This window comes from Mus caroli, unplaced genomic scaffold (assembly GCF_978045245.1).
Source record: "Mus caroli unplaced genomic scaffold, Mus_caroli_1 scaffold_8, whole genome shotgun sequence".
Classification (NCBI taxonomy): domain Eukaryota; kingdom Metazoa; phylum Chordata; class Mammalia; order Rodentia; family Muridae; genus Mus; species Mus caroli.
Genome location: NW_028227263.1, coordinates 22,786,693 through 22,792,692, shown reverse-complemented (window position 1 = coordinate 22,792,692; position 6,000 = coordinate 22,786,693). Strand labels below are relative to the sequence as shown.

The 6,000-nt window shown below is 44.6% G+C and overlaps 1 long non-coding RNA gene across 1 annotated transcript in view; it reads right to left on the bottom strand.

The window, feature by feature from the left end:
- Nucleotides 1-1,229: 1,229 nt before the first annotated feature.
- The window catches only part of LOC110297210 (uncharacterized), a 30,527-nt gene continuing 25,756 nt past the window's right edge, over nucleotides 1,230-6,000 (bottom strand). Inside the window, exon 3 of the long non-coding RNA XR_015048062.1 lies at nucleotides 1,230-1,560. This is a non-coding gene — a long non-coding RNA (uncharacterized LOC110297210). The remainder of the gene's footprint in view (nucleotides 1,561-6,000) is intronic.

Here is a 6,000-nt window from a genome sequence, read left to right as displayed (position 1 = left end):
GAGGAAAATCAAGCTGTACCATGTAACAATTTTTTTAATACTGTACTTTTAAGATGAAGGCTAGATGGGATCTGGAGAAATGGCCTGGTGGTTTAGAGCACAGGCTATTCTTCCAGAGTACCTGGCTTCCATTCCCAGCACTCACATAATGGCTTACAGCCACAATAACTCTAGCTCAAGGGGAACTGATGCCCTCTTCTGGCCTTCTTGGGCACTGCATACAGAAGGTACACAGACATATATTGTAGGCAAAACATATATAAAATAAAAATAAGCCTTCTAACAAGCAAATCATAAATCATTAATAGGTAGCAGACACGTAGATAAACAGGACGCAGCCAGGATACCTGGATCTATTGATGTGAGGTCAGAAGTTCAATCCTCCACACCCACTTAAAAAGCATGTGTGGCTATGAATGACTGGCATCTTAACAGGCAGGATTTGCTGGCCAGGCTGCCACACTGAAATGATGAGTTCTCGGTCAGTGGAGGATCCTGTCTAAATAAATTGAGTGATGTGCAGTTGAGCCAGGAAGACATCTGATGTCAATATTCTCATTCGTTAATTAATTAGTTAGCTAGTTTTTGTCTACTTGACACAGCTAGAGTTATCTGAGAAGAGGGAGAAAATGAGAAAAAGTTCCTATCAGACTGGCCTGTAGGAAACTCAGTGGAGCATCTCCTTGATTACTGATGTAATCAAGATGTGGGAAGATGTGGGGGAAATGTGGGAAGGCCCCTGGGGTAGCCCTGAATGATGTAAGGGAGCAGGGTTCCCCTCAGATAACTTACTGCCACGGGGATATATAAGCTGAATAAACCTTTCCTTTTCAAGTTGCTTTTGGTTATGGTTTTTTACCACAGCAATAAAAAACAAACTTGGGGAGTCAACCTCTGGCCTCTGCACTGGGCACATGCACGGTGTGTACAATGACCCAAACACTTGATGCACACACATGTGCACACATGCACACACACACACACACACACACACACACACTCAGGGGTGGCTACCTCTGTACTTCCCTAGAGGGAGAAAGATAACTCAGATCAACCTGGGTTTGATAAGAAGTTGAGCCTTCAAGTGGTCCTCACATAATTAAAGCTAACTTAGAAGAAGAAGAAAGAACTTAAGGAAGGGGAAGTCATGACAGAAGCAGAAAGATGAACAAAGAACCCAATTAAATAGAATTAATTGCAGCACACATTATAAGGTGGCTAAATAAGTTATCACATGGCACAATATTTAATGCGAATGTCAAAAGTAATTCTTCAAGGAGAAGATATACAAATTACATGGTGGCCTCTCTATAAGCTGAAAATGGGAAATGCCAGGCAGTGATCAAAACTAATTTACGAAGCTTTTTGCCTCCGGAGCTTGGCTAGCAGCCAGAGAACACATCCCAGGCTGCTGCTGTTGCAGAGGCTTCAGCCACAGGACCGTTGGCATCCATCCTCCTGCTCAGCGTTTCCCAGCCTGCACAGCAGTTGTTCCCAGTTCTTCTTGCAGGCTCAGACCCTCTGTTCCTTTTCTTCTTTCAGGCTTCTCTTTTTACATGGCTTAAATGTATGTGTGGATAAATGGTAATTGGGTAACAATGTCTAAACAGCACAGCCTTTCTCTGGGCTAGGGCTAGAGGCGGGGAAATGGCTAATGAAGCCTATAGGACATGCATGGATGCATCTAATTCTTAGTTCAAACCCCAAATTACCCTAACCCCTCCTGACACTGAATAAATAAATTAGTCAAGAACGATAATTAAATTAGAAGAGGCCAGAGAATCATCATGAACTCCATTGAAAAGCACCCTGAACTCAGAGCTTCTCGGAAGTGTTTGCTGGGTTGAAAACACAACATCCTCAGTCAGGACTGTGGGTGTGTGTCTGAGAGTAAGGCAAAAATGGACAGGTTATTAAAAATAGAACATTGTCAGCACAAGGACAGTATGATTCATGCTGCAAATGACAGGCAGAGGCTGTTGACCTCAGGAAGGACGAAATGCCACCCAGTGGAACAGCACAGACAAAGCCTGGCAGACTCGATCCTTTCAAAGCTTGCTGTGTCGTGCTTCCGGGCCTGCCTAATGCAAAGCAAACCAGAGGTGCACAGAGAAGACAAAGGATGCCTAAAATAACTGGGATACAAAGTAAAAGAAACAACAGAGCAGTAAAGAAACAGAGCAGTAGCCTTAGCTGTGGAGGGAAGAGCACAGGAACACAAAGCATTGTAGACAGAGTATTGTTTCACTGTGCAGAATAACAAACACACACACACACACACACACACACACACACACACACACACACGACCAGTATAGTTAACACTCACAGATATCTGAAGCACTGAAGGAGAGAAAGGAGAAATAGATATTGGGCTGACGAAATGGCACAGCGAGTAAAGGTGCTTGCTGCCAAGGCCGACAACCTGAGTTCAGTCCTTGGAACCCGCAAGAAGGAAGGAGAGAACCAATTCCCATGAGTTGTTCCCTGACCACCACGCGTGTGCCATGGTATACAAGCCCACATGAAGACACACAGGGATACACAAATAAATAAGTAAGAATATCTTTGGAATAGATATTGTCCAGGAAAGTGCCATTCTGTTTCTAAGCCTCTTTACCGTAACCAACACCCATTTCTGCTGCAGGAGCAGTCCTGTGAGCTGCTTCTCTTTACATATTGGACACAGAGCTTCCAAAGGACTGAAACGTGTTTTCCTCACTCTAGAGCGCGTTAAGACACCCGATACACAACGGGGACCAGACTGTTGATAATAAAACAATTGAATGGAATGTTTGGCAAAGATAGTTCAAAAAGGTGTTTTTGTTTTTGTTTTATATTTACTTCATTTGATTTTAATTAAAGATATAGCATGAAGTATAGGGAGATGGCTTAGTCAATAAGACACTTCTACAACCTAAGTTTTATTCCCAGAACTCACATTAAAAAACAAACAAACAATCAAAAACTGCACATGAGCTAGAGAGATGGCTCAGCTGTTAAGAGCACTGGTAGCTCTTGCAGAGGTTCTGGGTTCTGTTACCAGCACCCATATGGTGGCTCACAACCATCTGTAACTCCAGTATCAGGTAATCAGAAACCCTCTGGTTCTGGCTTCCATGGGTATCAGACATATACCTGATACATTGACCTGCATGCAGACACTCATACATTATATAAAAACCTAAATAAGAGAGAGAGAGAGAGAGAGAGAGAGAGAGAGAGAGAGAGAGAGAGAGAGAGAGAAAGGGAGGGAGGGAGGAAGGGAGGGAGGGAGGAAGGAAGGAAAGAAAGCAAGAAAGCAAGCAAGCAAGGAAGGAAGGAAGGAAGGAAGGAAGGAAGGAAGGAAGGAAGGGAAAGAGAGAAAGAAAGCAAACAAGCAAGCAAGAATGAAAAAGAAAGAAATAAATCCTAGCACTGGAGGAGGTGGGGAAAGTGGGTCCCCACGCTCACAGATCTGGTTTTCTCCACTGGTCTCCACAAGCAGGCACATGAACACCTACATGGGGACCCATAAACATGGACACACATACACAGAAACTTGAACACATGTGTCTTACATTGTTCCTTGCACTGAGTCAGTTCTTGGATCCAGGAGTGTGTACACAGTTCACACACTGGCTGAGTCCATTGTACTAGATTAGCAAGAAGGAGCCACTCCAAAGCCAAGCGTAGCCTGAGACATCAAAGAGGCAAGTGCTATTTTCCATGACAACCCTCTGCAGGACTGCCAGGCCGCTCCAGAGCAAAATGCTTACCTGACACTCACAGATGGTTTGCACCTTAAAGCAAACAAACGAGTGAGTCCCCTGACAAACATGACCGCTGTATCAGGCCTTTATTATTTTGATTTCAGCACCACTGAAACCAACCTCTGACTAAAGCTGAGAGTTCTTGCCATTTTCAGACTTAGAAAAAAAGAAAAAAAAGACAGGAATGTGTAAAGTTACGGCATAGTTTAACGTTCTGTTCAGTAGCATCTAGCATGCTTTTTTTTTTTTTTTTTTTTTTTTTTTTTTTTTGGTTTTTCGAGACAGGGTCTCTCTGTGTAGCCCTGGCTGTCCTGGAGCTCACTTTGTAGACCAGGCTGGCCTTGAACTCAGAAATCCGCCTGCCTCTGCCTCCCGAGTGCTGGGATTAAAGGCTTGTGCCACCATGCCCGGCTCTCTAGCATGCTTTTTAGAGTGCTTAGAATGTTCTAGAAATCTAGTTAGGGCAAAAAAATTATCACAAAGATGGATGATCAGTTCCAACCCTAGAACCCACATGGTAGAAGGAAAGAGCCAACTCCCACAGTCTTCAGAACTCCACCTACGCTCCGTGACACACACACACCTATACACACACATACCATAATACACACACAGTAACAAGAACTAAAAGTAAGTATTTAAAAACCTAAAACTCTTTAGATAAAAATCCATCTCTTGTATTCTAAAACTCCTTGGGTCCCACAACCTCAGAGTGTTTTGTTAGGGGCCATTGAGTTCATTGTCATTCACACTTGAAGCGAAGCCGAAACGAAGAACCAAGTGTTATCCCACAGAAAGGTTGACGATGTTGAAAAATCTAAGACCGAGCAAGAGATCAACTATTCTCAGCCAGAGAGGACAAAATGCAATGTCAAGACTTAAATAATGGAATCAACAAATCCTAAATGATAAGTACACACAAGAGTTCACGGGCTACTCAGACATACAGAATTCACATAAACATGGAAATGTGTGAGGACAAACAGAAGGCAGAAGCTAGAGAGTCAGGCACTCGATAGAAGCAAAGAGCAAATTATGCTAATTTTTGATTTGTGCTCTTGCATGTGCTCGTGTATGCATGTGTGCAATGAGCAGGCACAGGCAGGTAGCATATGTGCCACAGCAGCACTGTGGCTGTCAGGAGGCAGCTCTCTAGAGTCAGGTCTCTCCTGCAACCTTGTGGGACTGGAGATGAAATTTAGGTCTTCAAACCTGTGTGTGGGCACCTGAACCTCCAAGCCATCTCACTGGCCCGCACGTATTTATTTATTTATTTTAAGAAATCAAAATACTTACAAGTCTTGGGGGAGGGGCGGCAAATCACCCAAGGCCAGGCACAGTGATGCCCACCTGTAATGGTAGCTCTCAGAGGGTGAGCTATGAGGATCTTAGATTCAAGGCCGATCAGTCAATTGGACGATCCTTAGGAGGGTGAGAGTTATAGAGAGGGGGACGGGAGGGGGGAGAGGGAGGAGAATGGACCATTCCTTGAGGAAAAGAGATCTGCAGTTTCTATAGAAAATGAAAAAGAAAGCATGGAGCTATCGATACGGAAAAGGTGTAGAGGTGTAGCCAGAGGTGAAATCATAGAAATCGTAATCTTAAATGTTTTTATCATGTGAGAATGGAGACAGTTCTGACAGTGAGGCAAAGGGCATCTCTGTGGGTGGAGTTCTCACCACGCAATCATGAGCACTGAAATCAGGGTCCCCAGCACTGACATAAACACCAGAATGCAGAGTGGGCACGCCTGCCCGCCTAGCATGCCAAAGTACTGGAGACAGGCTTCTCCGCTGGAAAGCTCTGGGGTCAAGTGAGAGATTCTGTCTCAAAAATAAAGGTGAGGAGCCGGGCGTGGTGGCTCATGCCTTTAATCCCAGCACTCGGGAGGCAGAGACAGGCAGATTTCTGAGTTGGAGGCCAGCCTGGTCTACAAAGTGAGTTCCAGGACAGCCAGGGCTACAAAGAGAAACCCTGTCTCGGGAAAAAAAAAAAAAGAAGGTGGGGAGTTGTGGAGAAAAGGACCCTAGTACCAGCCTGTGGCCTCCACACGTAGGTGATGTAACCCATCCACCCACACCCGCACCCACAAATTCTAGCACTCACATGTAAGCATGCATGGATACCATACACAAAAACACAAGAAGGGGGCTGTCAAGATAGCTCAGCAAGTAAGAGCACTGTCTGCTCTTCCAGAGGTCCTGAGTTCAAATCCCAGCAACCACATGGTGGCTTGCAACCACCCGTA